We start from the raw sequence: 20,727 nt of genomic DNA on the forward strand, positions 1-20,727 counted from the left end.
AGTTAACAAGATTGCAAATTTTAAAGTTATGGTAGTGTGATGGTATTGCGGTAATGAAAATTACATAATTACATAATTAAATTAACCAAAGATAAAAATTGTCCATTTAATTTTATTTATTGATCAGTGACTATTGCTCTCAACAATTATTAAAAAAATTAGAAGACAATAGAGAAATGAAAAAATTATTTACCAAAATGTGAGATGTAATTTTTACTGTAATTTCTTTACACATAAAAAATTACACACCCCATATATTTATAAGTATTTTTAATATTCTACATTCATTTGTAATTTTTCATAATTTATTCCAAAAGCTCAACACTTTCTCTTGGCAAAACTATCCGACTTAGTTCTATTTAATTCAATCCAATTTTAATAAAAAAATATTTGGGGAGACCATTGTTAAATTATAGAGTTAAGAAAATCAAAACTCTCCACATTAAAATAAAATATAAAATTATATCATAAAAATGATTTTTAATTTTTTTTTGTTTTTAGTGAAATTTTTAAATATTTTAAAAAAATTTGCTTCTTAACTTATATGGACTTAAAAAATTAAATATTTGTAAAGAAATTTAAAAAAAAAAATTATATTTAGTGATTTTTTAAAATTATGTTCATATTTTTTTTTTTACTTTTTAGGTGTATTTAAATTAAATAAATTTTAAAAGTAAAAAAAGAAAACTTAAAATAGTTCAGAAAGCCCACTAAATTACATAATAGCGCAACAATCAATTTCCAAACAGAATAAAAGTTTAACATTGGAATTTTTATTGAAATATTTACTTAAATGAGTGCATAAAAACTTCAATCATGATTGGAGGATATAATTTATAAGTATTATAGAACTTTTTTAAAAAAAATCAAACTATTTAAGCTTAATTTGTGATTTTTTTTTTATTAAAACTCATTTGAAATTGACTTGAATGATAAACAAACTAAACTTTTAATATATTTTTTAAGCTTGTTAAGTTTTAATTGTCTAGGAAATTTTAAATAAATTATATTTTATTTCAATTTTTTTTTTTGTTTTTAGTGATTTTTTTTATTTAAAATTGTGTCAATTTTTTATTTTTCTCATCTACCTTGTCTAGATGAATCTAAAGCTAAAACTATTTTTTTTAAAAATCTAAATCTAAACTAGTAAAAGTTACACCATAATATCACAATCAACTAAAAATCATAACAATAGACATAAATACAAAAAAATAAAATAAAATAAAAATAAAAATTTAGAACACTATTGATTGGCCTTCTTCTACCAGATAATAGCTTTGAGAGCATTTCCAATTTTCTTGACATTTCTGGTCAACATCTTCACGTTAGCAAAGAACCCTTTTTGCCTGTACGGCATCAACAACCGCCTCCAATCTCTCTCTTGCGCCACCGTCACTCCACCTCTGGCCACCGTCAACTTCACTCTTCCAGAGACGCAGTAGGTTCCTGCCAAAACTCCATCGAGCTCATCTCTGCCGAAAATAAGGAAAACAGGCCTGGGGTCTTCACACACACAAGGGAACTCAAAATCATCATCATCTTCGTAGCTCTTCATTTCTTCTTCTTCTTGCAGCTAATCAGTCTCATGGTTTTTACTTCTTAGCTGCTCTTCCAGATCACTATTCTGGTTCCGTAGAGAGTCCACCTCCCGCTCCAGGTCCTTCACCTGTACCATAAGACCCTCTTTCTCTTCGAGAATCTTCTGTTGATCAGCAATATTTTTCTCTTACTTCTCTTCGATTGTTTCTTCCAATTCTCTGACCCTGTTCTTTACACCTTGAAACTCGTTTAGAATTTCATAAACACGGCTCTCAAAGTGCCCGTAGTCTTCCTCAATCATGCTGAGATTCTCCATCAGCAAGTTCACTTCATCTCCTTTCATTTCCAGTTCTCTTTTCAAGTCTTGGATCATTTCTTCCAATTCATCAACTTTCTTATCTTTTAAAATATTGAGGGAACTTAACTAATATGAAAATATTGTATGCCTTTTATCTTATAAAATCTTAATATCAGATACCTTAAAAAAAATTTATTTTTTAATAGTTGAGGTTCCTCAATATTTTTACAGAGAAAAAATTTGATACAGAGAAATTTTTCTGATTTCACAAAAAAATTTCATCAGCAAACCTTAACTAATAAAAACAACATGTTGAACCTCTCTTATTATCAGGGTCGGCCCTGAGATTTAGGGGCTTAAAGCGAATTTTGAAAATGGGAGCCCCTCTTATATTAAAAAAAAAATTTATGGATAAAATGATAAGTTATAACTTTTTTATTTATTTGTAACCACAAAAAATTTACTTGTACATATAATCATTAAAATTATAAACAAAACAATTTAATGAAACAAAATTAAGACAAAAAAATTAAGAAAAAATTATTCAATTAAAACTGATAAAGACCTAGGTAAAAAAATTTGAACAAAATTATTTATTCCACTAAAATCTAATAGATAAAGAAGGTAAAAAAAAATTTGGGCCCATATATTATATGTATTATTTTTTTGAGCCCAAACACTTTTTTTTTATATATATATATATATATTCATTTTAATAAATATGGGCCAAACTACACTTATAAATAAATATGGACTAAACCATATATGAACCCAATAAAATATTTTGAGACCCTTTAAATTGATCCAAAAAAAAAAAAACATTGAGCCTATAATATTTTATCAAATTTGGAGGCCCTATTTTTAGGCCAAAATTTTGAGACCTAAGGCTCAGGCCTTACTGTCCTTAGGCCACAGCCGGCCCTGCTTATTACCCAAAATTAGAGAGAGATATTTCACTAATTCTCCTTTTCTAAAAACCAAAAATATTGCCCTAGTTTTATAAAGACAAATATAATAAAATTATTTGATTACAATTGTGGAATCAATTTTTTTTTTTTTATAACTAATATTACCATAAAATTATATAAAATAAACCATTCAAATCGTAAGTTGTGAATTTAAGTCCCGTATAAGACGTTGGGAGTGATTCCATTTTCCTTTCTCCTTAGATATAGGCCATACGGTTAAAAAGGGTAATAAAATCCCCATATTCTTTCCCTTAAATACATGCTAGGGTAAATTCTTTATAATAAAAAAATGGTAATCAAATCCCCTTATTATTTCCCCATAAATATAGGTTAGGATAAGTTCATAAAAATATAATAAAAAATAAATAAATAATGGGACAACGTCCACCTAGGGTAAATTCTTTATAATAAAAAAATGGTAATCAAATCCCCTTATTCTTTCCCCATAAATATAGGTTAGTATAAGTTCATAAAAATATATAATAATAAATAAATAAATAATGGCACAACATCCACAAAGTGGACCCAAAACTTCTATGACAAGGTGTGCCCATCGACATTGTGTATTCTGGGTTAGCATTATTTTAAATAGCATTCAAAGCTACACCAAATGCAACCTATCACCTCGACCCACTCATATATAGAACTTGTTTAGGAAGATATTAAAAAAAAAAAAAAATTAATTTACTAATTTATCGACTTATTTAGATTATATCACCTTTTTATTTATTTATTTTTTTCTATATTTTTTTTTAGAAAGTCAAAAAATCAAAAAAAATATCGCTTTTCAAAATAGGCTAGAAATTAAATGTCTGATCCAATAAATTTAAAAATCTTTCCAAAAAATTTAAGGACTTTAAAATTCTTACATTATTCTTATCGGTCTATTGATTTTAGATTGTATGCTAATTTTATAAAATTTGAAGAACTTTTATACATTCATCAATTTTTTAAAAAAAAAAATAGTACGCTATTAAGGGTTATCACCAATGCCTTTAAAATAAGACTAACAACAAATATACTTGCCGATAATAATAAAAAATAAAAAACTATGCTTAACAAAGAAAAAGGTTAATAATTAATAAAAATTCCATTATTTTGACAAATTGAATTTAATAATTTAAGGGTAAAATACCAATAAATCTCAAAATATGATCTTGTAAATGGTTTAGTCCTCTTTTTTTTTTATGAACCCAAAAGTCCTATTAAAGTGGAAATTGCACAAAATGGTAGTCATTTATACGTTTAAGTTTAATTTTTTAGAGATAAAAGTGGGTTTCTCCAAATGTGAAATTACATATTTACTGATCAACATTACGTTTAAGTTTAATTTTTTAATTTCATGATCAACATTTCTTAAATAGCAAAGTAAGCTGAGTAGCTAACATTTTTTGGAGGTAATGGGAGATGAAAATTTCGTTATAGTCATCCTATTGTGTTATTGTGTTGAAAATAAATTAAAATAAAATTGTTGATTTTAAAATATTAGTTAAGTTCCTATTGTGTTATTGTATTGAATTTAGCCAAAGTCTTTTGCTGAATCATTTTGTTTTCAAGGAGAGGCTTGTAGTTGAATTACTAGATTTAGTGGTTGTACATTAACTTGTGACTCGTGAACTCATGTTTCTTTTTTCAAGTATAATAATTTGGTGGTGTGGCTTAAGGTGATCTACTTGTATACTTATCTCCTATTAGGTTCCACTTGTTCCTTTATGTTTTTTTTATTTTTATTTTAAATTAGTTAGAAATTATCTCTCTCTTTTTTTGAATTATTTTTGAGATACTGGTGGGCAACCAGAGTTGGCCTTGTATTACAGTTGGGATCTGGCACTAATTAAATTATTTGAAAAGGCCAAAAAAATAACATTGGAGGTGTGGTTCAAAGAACCATCTATTTAGTGACTCAGTTTTGGAGCACATTAACCATATTATAGTATATTTCCTATGAATGCGTTGCAATTTTTTATTTTATTTTATTTTTTTAAGTTAAAGATCTGGCTGTGTCTGTTGCAGGTGCACATTCTGTCATCATGGCTTGCAACAACAAAAAGCCCATCCAAAATCAGTTGGTGCTTGAAAGAGGGAGCTCCAACAAAGTGAAGAATACTTCTGTGGGGAGAACTGGATATGGAGTTTCCATTGACTTGGATGATAGTGATAATGAGATCCCATAAGCGATGGAACAACTAGCGTGCCCAATGTTGTTGCTTCAGAATTTATTCTGAGTGATAAAGAAATAGGAAGTGCACATTTTCATCAGACTAGTGATGAAAATGGGAGAAGTTGCACAGAGAATCGCCTACTGGATTCAAGTACCAAAAGAAAAAGAGGTCCACGCACTAATATTGATGTGAGTAAGAATGATGATGATGATGACATGACTCCAATTAGTAAACTTAAAACAAAGGAAACTCAAGAGTTGATTACAGATGGGGGTGATGGTTCTGACAGTGTAGATAGTTCTTCTGACATTGAAAATACAATTAAAAAGCTCCGAAGTAGGAATGATGATAATTAAACATGGTTATTTGAAATTGACATGATTTCAGCATTTCAGAACGATCTCAAACTATGCATGAATGCTGTTTATGCTCTTTATAGATAGTAATTGTGTAAGGGGCAATCCGTTAATGGCTCCTCTTTGACCAAGAATCAAGGATTTACTGCGTTTGATTTAATGAGGTATGCCTAAAAAGAGGCAAGCGGTCAGTTGATTCCGTTCACTGATTACCTTCGGTAATAATTGCGATAGATAGTTCACCTAGCTACTAAAATTAATACATTGCATCACAACACATAGTGCACCACTTTGCTTATGAAGGATAGCTGCTGACATACTACTAGGTCAGGCCTCCATTCTTACGTTTATAAGATAAATATATATATTCTGTTATGTTACCTTTTACAAATTACAGTTTGCAGTATGTTATATCCCTTTTTCTTTTCTTTTTCGCTTTTTCGTTCAACTTATATCTTATGGTGATTTCTTGTTAAATTTGCACAATATGGTAATTTTTTATGATTGCTATTTGCATTGTAAAAGATTTTGAGAATTTGCCTATGTTGGAAGGTGATTTATGTTTATAACCAACACATGGAAAATATAAAAAAGATAAAAAGGAAAAAATAATTGAAAAAAAATAATAATAACAAGAGGAGGTGATTTTTGTTTCATACGTACTCACAGAAGTGTATAGATATTTTTTTCCCTGAACAAGTGGATGCAATCTTAATTTTATTGACATTTCCATTTCAACTTTCATTTCCTTCACTAGTACATTTCCATTTCAACTCCATTTCCTTCACTAGTAACTCTCTCTCTCTCTCTCTCTCTCTCTCTCTCTCTCTCTCTAAGTTAGGGGTATCAATGTGAAAAGTTTTGACATTTCCATTTTAACTTCATTTCTCAAACAATCTCAGCACAAGTGGCATCACTCTCTGTTATGTTTTCAGCCTTCTCTATCCATATGCTCTTCTTCCGTTTTTAAGTCAGGTTGTATCATCTTTATGTTAGGAATTTATACTTTTAGCTTTAATTCCAAAAACCTCCCACAAGTCTAAGAATTTGTTTGTAGTCATATTTCTCGCCTTCTTACATTTTTTGTGCTCTTGGACACTACATGAGCATATGTGAACAATTTCATTTTTGGCATGTTCAGTGATTGATTAGAAAAGAACCAAAAGAAAAAGGGAAAGAAAATTGGATGACTTGATTAGGAAGCTGTCACCAAAGCTAAGTTGATGTATTTTTTGCTGTATTCTTTCTTCTTCTTTTTCACTCCAGATTTTTTTTTTCTTTTTTTTTTTTGCAGTTTTATTTTCCCTTTTGCCATCTACTTTTATATTCGATGGGAAGAAGTGAAGACATGATATCTCCAAACTCTGAAAAAGCATGTCCAGAATCAGAAAAAGCATCTCCACCTAAACAGGTTATGTGTTCCTGATATGTTTTTGTTGTTGGAAATGTCTTTATCAACAACAAATGAATGATTTTTCTCCTTTTTGTTAAATACATGTACAAATAGTTTATGAATTATGATTGCAATAAGCAAACAGTACTACTATTTATGTACAATTTAATCCAACATACATACATGCATGTGTGCCTGCATGAGAGAGAGAGAGAGGCTTGTTGCATTGTTTCTTTGGCGGATTAACTCTTGGAGTTCAAGATCTAAAATTGGACCACACATTGGCATTGGCAGGACTAGACAAACATTCATCTCTATCCCGACTAGGCAACTATTCAAGTTATTCCCTTTATGGCGCATCTTCCTTTGTTGCATGACAATTACTTTAGTTGGACCTTAGGTTCAGAAAATTTTGTTTTTGCCAATTTTCTTAATTCACTAGCAATTTAACAATTTGATTCACTTTCAGGCATATTATGGGCCTGGAGTACCCATGCCACCATCATATTTGAACTCTGTAGTCATGGCTAGTCATGTTCCTCATCCTCATGTGTGGGCACCACCACAGGTACTCTGGAGTTATCTGAGTTTCTATAGTCATCTTATGCACATGACATTTCTGTATGCCTAGCTTGGAGCTATGTTCCAAATGCAATATTTGTTGAACTCATTCTCTATCTGACATATAACTACTGCAGCATGAGATGCCACCTTATGGGGTGCCTCTGCCATCTATTCTCCTGGAGTTGTTTATGCTCATCCTACAGTTCCTATTATAAGTCATGCTTTTTCTTTAGAACTTCAGTTCCCCACTTGCAAACTTCTGTTTGTGGGTTGTTTTAAATCCGAGTGAATTGTAAACACAAAATAGTTCCAGAGTACCTTCTCTACTTTAGAGAAGCAAGAAACGTATACTATTCAAAATTCATCAACAACTATGATTGGTGCGACTTAGTTTCGTACAATTGTTGAAATTTTTGTACTTTTCAAACTATTAGTGCGATGACACTTACATCACCACATTGCATCCCTCTTTCTCTTGCTGATATGAGAAACAGTTTCTCCAGTCAGATTCATCATTTAAAGTAGTCTGTTCTGTTGCAGAAATTTTTTACTCCATGCTTGCAATATTCCCAATATGCCATTAATCTGTCCATAAAATCTTTAGAGGCGAAATCTGCACAACATTCTCGTTGCTTAGAAGTGTGATGATTTATGAATTTTTTGGGCTAGGATGATTAACTTGAAGCAGCAGTTTGCTCTACAACCATAAAGTCTTACTTCGGCGACTGTCATGCAGGTTGCAACTCCTGTGAGTGCACAAATGCTTTCTACTTCATCAGACAACATGAATCAAGGCTCCACAAAGAAGTTGAAAAGATTGGATGGAGTTGCTATACAAGTAGTCAATGACAATGCTAAGGTATTTGCTTAATTATTTCCTGGGAGCAAACTAGGTGAGGCAGATAAGTTAGCTTCACTACAGGAAAAATGAGTTTAGTCGACGTTTTTTTAACGACTTTTTTTTAAACGTCACTTTTATTAATATTTAACAATGTTTTATAAAAACGTCACACATTCATTTAATAAAATGACACCGTTTTAAAATAGAAGGCGGTTAAAACCGCCTCCAAATGCGTTATGTCTCACGCACCTATTTTGAGAATACATGTTAAAGCTGTGTAAACCCTTATTTTGAATCCTCATGCCTTCACAATCCTCACGCCTCTCTCTTGCTCCCCCCCAATTGCTTCTAAACCCTTGAGAGAGATTTCAATTCGAAGCGATTTTTTGAGATTCATCTTTGAGATTCATACAGATTCATCAGAGCAATTTCGATTTGAAGCTCTGATGCTCTTTCTCTCTCTCTCTCTCTCTCTCTCTCTCTCTCTCTCTCTCTCTCTATTCATCCTTTGTTTTCTGCGATATCGATCTGAAGCTCTGGGAGATTGAGAAGAGAGAAGAGGAGTTGGTTTCGATCGCAGAGGAAGTGATCTCAGGAGAGGCTATGCTTGATTTCTTAGATCGGTCTCAAAACGATTTTGATTTTGAAGTTCTCTCTCTCGATTTTGAAGCTTCACTGCGAGGTATTGATTTCTCTCTCTCTCTCTCTCTCTCTCTCTCTCTCTCTCTCTCTTCTTTCCCATCTCTCTCGATTTTGTTGTTCAGATCTATTGCTTATTTGTGCTGTATGTATGTGTGTGTACATATATATAAATGTTTGGTTTCTTCGTTTTTTTTCCCCGCACTATGTCACTGTTTAGCTTACCTGAAATCTGAGTTACATTTTTTCTAACCTTCTGATATGTAAAGTTTTTATTTCCTCAAACTCCTCATTTATGACATCTACATACTTAGCATTTTATTTTATTTTTTTCTACGAAGAAATGATTGATTGGAATATGCACCTATAGTCTACACTCCTACAGTTGGTCTTGTTTGCCAGAACTATAGTGGATTGTTTAGAAGGACCAGGAGGATGTATTTCAGTGCTGCTGATCGTGGGGAAATGATGTCAATGGTGTATAATTGGCCAGCTGATCAGGTCTGCAGTACTTTTGATTAACAATCTGTTTGTTAAAGCTTTATAATGATTGTTTGATGCATCATGTTGTAGATTGGAACCTTTCAAGCTTTTCTAGACATCAGACTTTTGACTCATAATATCTATTACTGTTTTGACTTGCAAGATTGTTCCATTACTCTTTTCCATCTATGACGGACTGGGAATAACTTAGCTTTAATTTTTTTTGGTTTCTCCCATTCTTTGAAGTGTTTCTAAAATATAACAGCTATTAGCTTCTGTGTCCTTTTCATTTTGGTTTCATATTTCCAATCTTGAATTTCACTTTTGCTACATGCCTGAATGTTTCATTTTTGGCTTTCATCAGATCTCATTTACTAGTTGCTTACCATGAAGTTTGCTATCTTTCAGTGTTAGCTCGCTACAAACATTGTACTTTACTTACTGTACTTGATTTTTGATCACTGCTCTAGAGTGTTGATACAGAACCTTTTGTTGTAGGTTGATATGATTGTTGTAACAGATGGAAGTAGAATATTGGGTCTCGGTGATCTTGGACTGCATGGTATTGGAATTGCAATTGGGAAGCTGGATTTATATGTTGCTGCTATTGGGATAAATCCTCAAAGAGTATTTTCTTGCTTTACATAGCTTTGTATTTTGCTCTGATATTTCAGATTTATATTTTTGTGAACAAATGCATGTAAAAACAATAATATGCATAACTGACTTTGAGTATGATTTGAACTGGTTTTATTTATATTTCAATCTTTTCTATACATAAAAATATTTTCTCTTATATAAATCTTGTTGAATTGTTGCCTTTGACCAGTGGGCAAGCAATAGTGTCTACTACCTTCTTGGGCGATGGTCTAGATTGGTGACTTATGTACCATATTTGAAGGGCAATGCACCAAACCTACTGAACGAATTTGTGCCTAAGATCATATAACATTTTATCTCATCAAAATTTGATTCTATTTAGGTTAGATTACATTTGCTTTTTCAGCTGATGATTCTATTCATCAAAATTTTATTTTTGTTTCTCTGTTGGCTTAAAATCTTTCATTTGATTGCAGTATGACATCTATAGCACATATATAATGCAGATTACTGATCCTATCTTCCAAATGTATATATATGGTAAGGCCCAGTAGCATTTTGTGCAATTCCATCATCGTTCTTGATATTTGTGAAATTCTCCATGTGAAGATTATGATTCTTCCATTATTTTAATTTCATTTGTATAGGAAGCAGACAACGCCCCAACCCTCTCAGATAATAGTGAACTTCTTGTTGTTGAAGCCAAACTTTCATGGATAGTACATATAATTGCAGCTATTCTTAAGACAAAGCAATTTAGTGGTGTAAGGTAATTATACTCCTGTTAATTGTAGTCAGACATTTCCGGAGTGCGTCGTATGTCTTAGCATGTGTTACATCTCTTCTTTTTTAGTGTGGAATCATATGAAATACGTGATGCAGAACTTTCAGCACGTGTGTTGCGCTTGATAAATGTGACTGATAGTAGATTACATAGTATCGATAGAAAGAATGGCCATCTGATTTCATGTAGTTTCTTAGTGCAACATAAAATCTAATCTTTATAACAAAACACAACTTTTGACTTTTTTGTTCAAGGTGCTTCATGGAAATTAACATACATATGCATGATATTTTTAAGTGAAATAGACACATTTAATTAACATGAATCTGTCATATAAAATTATAAATCTATCTTATTGTGCATGTGCTAACTAGATGAAATCATTATGCATGTATTAGTCATACTGATGCATTTGTATTCATTTTTTTGGTGTTGGGTTACTGATACATGTGTATTTATGGAATGGGACATTGTTACTCTAATGAATTTGTGATTTAATACTGCACTAGCGTGCTTACTTTCTTTTTAAGTTCAGGATAACAAAATTCAACATGAGGATAAAAGTATTAGCTCTAATTAAATGCACCAAATGCTGGGCATTTAAATAATGGTGTGAGACCTTTTGGTGGTCTGCTTCTTTGACTAACAGAAAATCATGAAACTGATGGGGCAGAGCACACTCTTATAAACTCCGATCTAAAGTTTGATTTTGATTTCTCAAAGAGGATCTTCGAGAGTGACTATTGTGGACTGTTAAGGTCTGAAATTGGTGTAACAAAGGGTTTGGTTTTGGAGTTATGCTAGTATTTAATTAATTACTCTTATGATTATAGTTGCCTGAGAAGTTATACAAGACTTTGGATAAATCTACCAAAATCCTAAGATTTAAAGTTTCATTCCCCATATTTGCATACCCTATATATTTGGTGAGAATCTGTCTATCTAGTTGTTTATGACACCGTTTGTAGCAACCCTCATCTTACACTAGTCATACTTGCATACATATATATGTAATCTTGTCTTGTTTTGCTTGAATGTTGCTTGCATGCTTTGTTCTTGTTTGATGTGTTGTCGAAATCATCCTAAGCCTAGTCACCTTTGAACCCTTTTACACTTGGAACCACTCTGATTGACCTCCTTTTTCACCCTGGCATATTGGCCGAGATGTCCCTATCTAGGCCGAGGTGTACAGCACCAAGGCCGAGATGTGTATTATCTAGGCCGAGATGTTTATCCTTATACCTAGAGACCTTGTTGCTGGAATGGTACGACCTAGGCTGAGGTGTGGCACATCTAGGCCAAGGCGTGGCACAGCTTAGTCAAGTGTTGTCCTTCCAAGCCAATATTATTTTTGCCGAAGTCTTGCCCTTAGCCGAGATCATTACTTGTCGGAGTGCCTTGCCGTGAATCTTGTTAGATACGCTTTGTCATAGCCTTGTCTTGTCAATCTATCACATTTTTTAGGAGAACCAACCAGTCGTTGCCACGTGTCCGAGCTGAGTGTTAAATCAGCCGGCAGAGAGAGAAACCTATCATTTGCTATATCCTTGTTTTTGAAGAGGAGAGAGAAGCTCTAGAGGAAGAAGAAGGAGTTCTTGAGCGAGAGAGTAGACTTCAAGCTTGATCCCTAGAGATTAAACCGTTAGATTCGAGTTTTGAGGTTAGAATCTTGGTTTACTCTCGTTGTTCTTATTGGTTCTCTAGCTGCATTGCATGATCGAATCTGTGCTGCATGCCATGCATTGATTTAAAGTTGGTTTTAGAAAGAGAAAATAGTGTTCATGTGTTCTTCATGAAAAGTCTTGTTTTGATCCGGAAGTTTGTATCAGAAACCATGTTATTGTGTTTGTTTTCCCATGATCTTCTTGTATGGGTATCCAAGTCCATGTTTTCAAACTCAAAGCATAAAATCCCAGACCTTGTAATAACAAGTTTTGATCTTTGCATTCATCATGTTCATGTTCTTCATGTTCTTGAGCAGAGGGAAACCCAGATTTTCCCGACTTCATTTCCTTGACTGTGGCCATCAGGACCACACCTCGGTAAGAAGGTGTGGGACCTCGGCCTAGACCTGGTTGGTACCCAGCATGTTTTCCTGAGATGAGAAACAGTGTTTTGTTTTGGTTTGCCTTGGCTTTGAGAGAATGCCGAGATCATTTGCATTCATATAAAGTTCGTTTGAAAGTGCATTCAATAAACTTGCCGTGTGTTTGTAAGACTTGGACTTGCCTCGATCCCGACGTTTGAAGAACTATGTGAGTGGTATTTTTAATAAAGATATGTTATAAAGCTTTGATAAAACCTTGTTTTGCCTTGTTCGGAAACTATTTACAAGCATGAATGATTATTCCTAGTTGCAATAAATACTATCTTGTTTTGATGACAATCTTGGAAAGTCCGCATGTGCTAGGGGACTATAAGCATTTGTAGCACAATCTTGGAAAGTCCATACGTGCTAAGGGACTCTAAGCATTTGTAGCACAAGTCCTTAGTGTCCGGGGACTATAATGCAACGACACCATTGTTTTGAGATCTCGCTTGTCTTGTCTTGTCTTGCCTTGCCACCGACGGTTTTACCGCGTGGGTTTGCTTGTCCGGAATGTCATCCCTTGTATTACATTGATGCTAGTAAGCATCCCTTGAAGCTTGAAAGACCCACTAGATGAACTTGGTTCATCCCTTGATTTCATACTAGATATGTTATGTATTGTTTTGCTAAGGATCTTGAATATCAGTCATGCAAACCCCTTTATTACTTATACCATTCACTGAGTATCCAAGCTCACCCTCTCTATATATATGTAGGTGATGAGCAGGACGGCGGCGACGTCTAGATGTGTTTTGGATTCGTGTTTTGCAACATCTTGAAGATCATGCTTCTTAGCTTGCATTTTATTGTATTCTGTATATGATGGCTTGAGAAGCCTTTTGGTCAAGATGTATTTTTGTACTTCATTGTATTTGTATTTAAGTTTCAAAAGCTATGTAAAGATGTATGCTTTTTCATAGACTTATGCACAGCTCTTATGGACTAATTAGATTTACTTATATTGCTCCCGCACTTGTAAGCCCTATATATTATACTCTGATTGGGTGTGAATTTTGAAAGCTGGCCTTCGGTAATCCCAGATTACTGGCCATCATGGCACCATTCTACTAGGGGCGGAATGGGGTCGTCACAGATTGGTATCAGAGCACAAGTTCCTATTAGTACGTTATTCACACACTTTAAGTCCTAAAGAGCATAGGATGTCCCTTAGAATGATGTTAGGATTGCATCATGTTGCTGGCTACTTGACAAGGTGCGCATCATCTCGGCATGGTCATTTATTACTTGCATGCATGTTTACTTGCTCATTTTGTTTAAGAGTCACATTTTGCATACCTCTAGTATCATGAGAAGTGGTAGACCACCAGTTGGCCGAGATCAATCAGAAGACAGAATGGACAGACTAGAAAGATTAGTTGAAGGTCTAGCCCATGAGTTGAGGCAAATGAGGCAACAGAATGCTAGTGCTACCTCCACCCAGGCCGAACAGACCAATGGACGACAGGCAATTCCGCCTCCACCTCCTCCAGTACCACAGGTGCCTCCACAGCCAGCCTTGTATGGGGATGGAACGATGACTTTGATTAAGGAGTTCAAGAAGATGAACCCGCCAAGATTCCAAGGGGGTATAGAGCCAATGAAAGCCGAGGCGTGGGTTTTAGGAATGGAGAAGTTGTTCGAGATTTTTCCTAGCACCGATGCTCAAAAGGTTGCATTGGCAGCATTCACGTTGGACGACGACGCTCAAAGATGGTGGATGATGACTCGAGAAGGTAATCCTGACTTAACTTGGGCCAGATTTTTGGAATTGTTCTACAACAAGCACTTTCCCCTTAGTGTTCGAGATCGCAAGACCACGGAGTTTCAGACTCTAACGCAAGGAAACAAGACAGTGGCAGAATATGATCGTGCTTTTACCGAGTTGGCGAGATACGCGCCTCACATGGTCGAGGATGAATATAGAAAAGCTAGGAAGTTCGAAAGCGGACTGCGTGGACTGATTCAGGATCGAGTTAACATGCTCAACATGCCGACTTACGCTGGGATATTAGACAAGGCTATCCTTGCAGAAGCTAACTTGAACCGATATCAGAATTCGGGAGAGAACCAGAGGAAGAGACAGAACTATGATAGTCGCCGAGTTCCATTTAACGACAAGAAGAGAGCGAACGTGGGCAGCTCCAGCAATTCGAACCAGGAAGGAAATGCTAAGCCGACGTGTGCAAGTTGTGGGAAGCTGCATTCCGGAGTTTGCCGTTGGGCGTCCGGAGCCTGCTTTGAGTGTGGTGAAATGGGTCATCGTGTGAGAGACTGTCCCAAGTCAAAGATTGATGATGGTAAGAAGAATGGGAGCACCTCGGGCTCTGCACCTGGAAGCAACATCAGAAGGACACAAACGAGACAAGGCAGAGTTTTCGCTTTAGTGCCAGGAGACACCCAGAATGGAGAGACAGTAGTGTCACGTATACTCCCAATTTGCTATCAAGATGCATACATATTGATTGATTCGGGTTCTACGCATTCGTTTATATCTACTAAGTTTGCCGAGAAGTTGAATAGAGAACAGGAACCCCTTGATTATGTGTTATATGTGTCTACTCCATCTGGGAGAACTATGATTGTTGCATCCATCTATAGGGCGTGCGTTGTTGTGATTGAGGGTATAGAATTACTAGTCGATTTAATGCCGTTAAACATGACTCACTTTGATGCCATATTAGGAATGGACTGGTTAGTAACGTATCATGTATCTATTAATTGTGTCTCGAAGAATGTCACACTGAGACCCCCAAACCAAGCCGAGGTTATTTTCCATGGTAAATGAGTAGTACCCCCACCTTACTTGATCTCATCCATGAAAGCCTTTAAACTGATCCAAAAGGAGTGTCAAGGTTATCTGTGTAGTATACTAAGTGATCTGAATGGAAATGTTAACCTAGCCGACATTCCAGTTGTCAATGAATTTCCCGACATCTTTCCAAATGACTTGCCAGGCCACTTGGTCGATAGAGAAGTGGAATTTACTGTCGATATCATGCCGGGAACACAACCTATCTCCAAGGCACCATATAGAATGGCCCCAACCGAACTCAAGGTACTAAAGCTACAATTACAGGAATTGTTGGATAAGGGTTTCGTTAGGCCGAGTACTTCACCTTGGGGAGCACCAGTCCTGTTTGTTAAGAAAAAGGATGGCACACTTCGTCTTTGCATTGATTACCGAGAATTCAACAAAGTGACCATTAAGAATATACCCGTTGCCTAGGATTGACGATTTGCTTGATCAACTACAAGGGGCACGAGTCTTTTCAAAAAATTGATCTTAGGTCGGGCTACCATCAGCTCAAGGTTAAAGCCGAGGATGTTGAGAAAACTGCTTTTCGAACAAGATATGGGCACTACGAGTTTCTGGTAATGCCTTTTGGGGTGACTAATACGCCTGCAGCATTCATGGATTTAATGAACAGAGTCTTTAAGCCGTATCTTGATGAGTTCGTGGTTGTTTTTATTGACGACATATTGATCTACTCCAAGAGTACAACTGAACACGAGAGCCATCTGAGACTTGCCCTACAGACCTTGAGAGACAAGAAGTTGTATGCTAAGTTGAGTAAGTGTGAGTTTTGGCTTTCCATCATTTCGTTTTTGGGACATGTGATCAATGAAGAGGGTATCTCAGTTGATCCCAGTAAGATTGAAGCTGTTGTGAATTGGCCGACGCTGACCAACGTGTCCGAGGTTCGTAGTTTTCTGGGTTTGGCAGGTTATTACAGAAAGTTTGTGAAGGACTTCTCAAGAATTGCAGTACCGTTGACACAATTAACTCAGAAGGGAGTGACATACGAATGGACCGAAGATAGAGAATCAGCCTTCCAGGAGTTGAAGACGAGATTAGTTACAGCACCAATTCTTGTACTTCCAACAGGTAATGAGGAATTTCAGATTTTCAGTGATGCTTCACATAAGGGTTTGGGTTGTGTGTTAATACAAGGGGATAAGGTTATAGCTTATGCATCTCGTCAGTTGAAATCCTATGAAAAGAACTATCCTACCCATGATTTAGAGCTAGCAGCCGTGGTATTTGCTTTGAAGTTTTGGCGTCATTACCTGTATGGAGCTTCCTGCCAAGTTTTCACAGATCACAAGAGTTTGAAGTACTTGTTCACTCAGAAGGAATTAAATTTGAGGCAGAGAAGATGGCTTGAGTTATTGAAAGACTACGACATGCAGATTCAGTATCACCCAGGCAAAGCAAACTCAGTAGCCGACGCATTGAGCAGAAGGTCAATAAGAAGACTGGCATGCTTGACCGTGATCTCAGCGGAGCCAACTATTATTGAAGAAGTAAAAGCAAGGCAGATGGAGGACGAATTCTTGAAGAAGATAGCCGAAGAGGTTATCACTAGGCCAAGGATAGGGTATACCTTTGAGAATGAAGTGCTGAAGTTCGGAGGAAGATTATGCGTGGCCGACATCCCAGAGTTAAAAAGGAAGATTCTACGGGAATCCCATGGTTCCAGAATTGCTGTTCATCCAGGGAACACTAAGATGTATCAAGATGTGAAGTAGACCTTTTGGTGGCCGAACATGAAGAGAGAAATAGCCGAGTTCGTATCCCAGTGCTTGCACTGTCAACAAGTGAAAGCAGAACACCAGAGACCAGCAGGACTTCTTCAACCTTTGTCAATTCCTGAATGGAAATGGGAACACATCTCCATGGATTTTGTGGTTGGCTTGCCGAAGACGCAGAAGAGTATGGATTCGATTTGGGTTGTAATTGACAGATTAACTAAGTCAGCACACCTCTTGCCTGTTTAGACTACATTCAATGCTGACCGACTAGCTGTACTATATATGAATGAGATTGTGAGACTCCACGGGGTGCCGATATCCATTGTATCAGACCGAGATCCGAAGTTTGTTTGTAGATTTTGGCAGAGTTTACAAAGAGCCTTGGGAACCGAATTGAAGTTTAGCACAGCCTTTCACCCCCAAACCGATGGGCAAACAGAAAGAACGATTCAGACACTCGAAGATATGCTCAGACTGTGTGTGTTAGATTTCAAGGGAAGTTGGGGAGAACATCTACCGTTGGTAGAATTCGCTTACAACAATAGTTATCAAGCTAGCATTGGCATGGCGCCGTACGAAGCCTTGTATGGAAGGAAGTGCAGATCGCCGATATGTTGGACGGAAGTGGGAGATAAAGCTCTGATTGGTCCCGAGCTAGTCCAAGTTACAACCGAGAAGATTAAGCTCATTCGTCAAAGGATCAAAACTGCTCAGAGTCGACAGAAGAGTTATGCCGACCAGAGAAGAAGAGAGTTGGAATTTAAAGTTGGGGATCATGTATTTCTTAAAGTTTCGCCAATGAAAGGAGTTTCTAGATTTGGAAGGAAAGGTAAGTTAACACCTCGTTACATCGGGCCGTTTGAAATTCTTGAGAAGGTTAACACAGCTGCCTACAGACTTGCTTTACCACCAGAACTGAGTCAAGTTCACAATGTATTCCATATTTCGATGTTGAGGAAATATATTCGGGATCCGCTGCATGTGATTGATTATTCCGGGGTTGTGGTTAATGAAGATTTAGGCTATGAGGAGAAGCCAACGAGAATTATTGGCAGACAAGTGAAACAGTTGAGGAGCAAATCTATACCAATGGTGAAAATTGAATGGAAAGAGCATTACGGCAAGGATGCTACTTGGGAAATGGAAGAAGAGATGAAAATCTGTTATCCGGAGTTATTTATGGAGCAAGGTAATTTAAGTTTGGGGACCAAACTTCTTTAAGGAGGGTGGGATGTAGCAACCCTCATCTTACACTAGTCATACTTGCATACATTTATGTGTAATCTTGTCTTGTTTTGCTTGAATGTTGCTTGCATGCTTTGTTCTTGTTTGGTGTGTTACCGAGATCATCCTAAGCCTAGTCACCTTTGAACCCTTTTACACTTGGAACCACTCTGATTGACCTCCTTTTTCACCCTGGCATATTGGCCGAGATGTCCCTATCTAGGCCGAGGTGTACAGCACCAAGGCCGAGATGTGTATTATCTAGGCCGAGATGTTTATCCTTATACCTAGAGACCTTGTTGCTGGAATGGTACGACCTAGGCCGAGGTGTGGCACATCTAGGCCAAGGTGTGGCACAGCTTAGTCAAGTGTTGTCCTTCCAAGCCGATATTATTTTTGCCGAAGTCTTGCCCTTAGCCGAGATCATTACTTACCGGAGTGCCTTGCCGTGAATCTTGTTAGATACGCTTTGTCATAGCCTTGTCTTGTCAATCTATCACCTTTTTGAGGAGAACCAACCAGCCGTTGCCACGTGTCCGAGCTGAGTGTTAAATCAGCCGGCAGAGAGAGAAACCTATCATTTGCTATATCCTTATTTTTGAAGAGGAGAGAGAAGCTCTAGAGGAAGAAGAAGGAGTTCTTGAGCGAGAGAGTAGACTTCAAGCTTGATCCCTAGAGATTAAACCGTTAGATTCGAGTTTTGAGGTTAGAATCTTGGTTTACTCTCGTTGTTCTTATTGGTTCTCTAGCTCCATTGCATGATCGAATCTGTGCTGCATGCCATGCATTGATTTAAAGTTGGTTTTAGAAAGAGAAAATAGTGTTCATGTGTTCTTCATGAAAAGTCTTGTTTTGATCCGGAAGTTTATATCAGAAACCATGTTATTGTGTTTGTTTTCCCATTATCTTCTTTTATGGGTATCCAGGTCCATGTTTTCAAACTCATAGCATAAAATCCCAGACCTTGTAATAACAAGTTTTGATCTTTGCATTCATCATGTTCATGTTCTTCATGTTCTTGAGCAGAGGGAAACCCAGATTTTCCCGACATCATTTCCTTGACTGTGGCCATCAGGACCACACCTCGGCAAGAAGGTGTGGGACCTCGGCCTAGACCTGGTTGGTACCCAGCATGTTTTCCCGAGATGAGAAACAGTGTTTTGTTTTGGTTTGCCTTGGCTTTGAGAGAATGCCGAGATCATTTGCATTCATATAAAGTTCGTTTGAAAGTGCATTCAATAAACTTGCCGTGTGTTTGTAAGACTTGGACTTGCCTCGATCCCGACGTTTGAAGAACTATGTGAGTGGTATTTTTAATAAAGATATGTTATAAAACTTTGATAAAATCTTGTTTTGCCTTGTTCGGAAAATATTTACAAGCATGAATGATTATTCCTAGTTGCAATAAATACTATCTTGTTTTGATGACAATCTTAGAAAGTCCGTATGTGCTAGGGGACTATAAGCATTTGTAGCACAATCTTGGAAAGTCCGTACGTGCTAAGGGACTCTAAGCATTTGTAGCACAAGTCCTTAGTGTCCGGGGACTATAATGCAACGACACCATTGTTTTGAGATCTCGCTTGTCTTGTCTTGTCTTGTCTTGCCTTGCCACCGACAGTTTTACCGCGTGGGTTTGCTTGTCTGGAATGTCATCCTTTGTATTACATTGATGCTAGTAAGCATCCCTTGAAACTTGAAAAACCCACTAGATGAACTTGGTTCATCCCTTGATTTCATACTAGATATGTTATGTATAGTTTTGCTAAGGATCTTGAATATCAGTCATGCAAACCCCTTTATTACTTATACCATTCACTGAGTATCCAAGCTCACCCTCTCTATATATATGTAGGTGATGAGCAGGACGGCAGCGACGCCTAGATGTGTTTTGGATTCGTGTTTTGCAACATCTTGAAGATCATGCTTCTTAGCTTGCATTTTATTGTATTCTGTATATGATGGCTTGAGAAGCCTTTTGGTCAAAATGTATTTTTGTACTTCATTGTATTTGTATTTAAGTTTCAAAAGCTATGTAAAGATGTATGCTTTTCCATAGACTTATGCACAGTTCTTATGGACTAATTAGATTTACTTATATTGCTTCCGCACTTGTAAGCCCTATATATTCTACTCTGATTGGGTGTGAATTTTGAAAGCTGGCCTTCGGTAATCCCAGATTACTGGCCATCATGGCACCATTCTACTAGGGGCGGAATGGGGTCGTGACACCGTTACTTACTTGCATCACCAT

This window comes from Camellia sinensis, chromosome 5, assembly GCF_055761805.1.
Source record: "Camellia sinensis isolate YWXY chromosome 5, ASM5576180v1, whole genome shotgun sequence".
In the NCBI taxonomy this organism is placed as follows: Eukaryota; Viridiplantae; Streptophyta; class Magnoliopsida; order Ericales; family Theaceae; genus Camellia; species Camellia sinensis.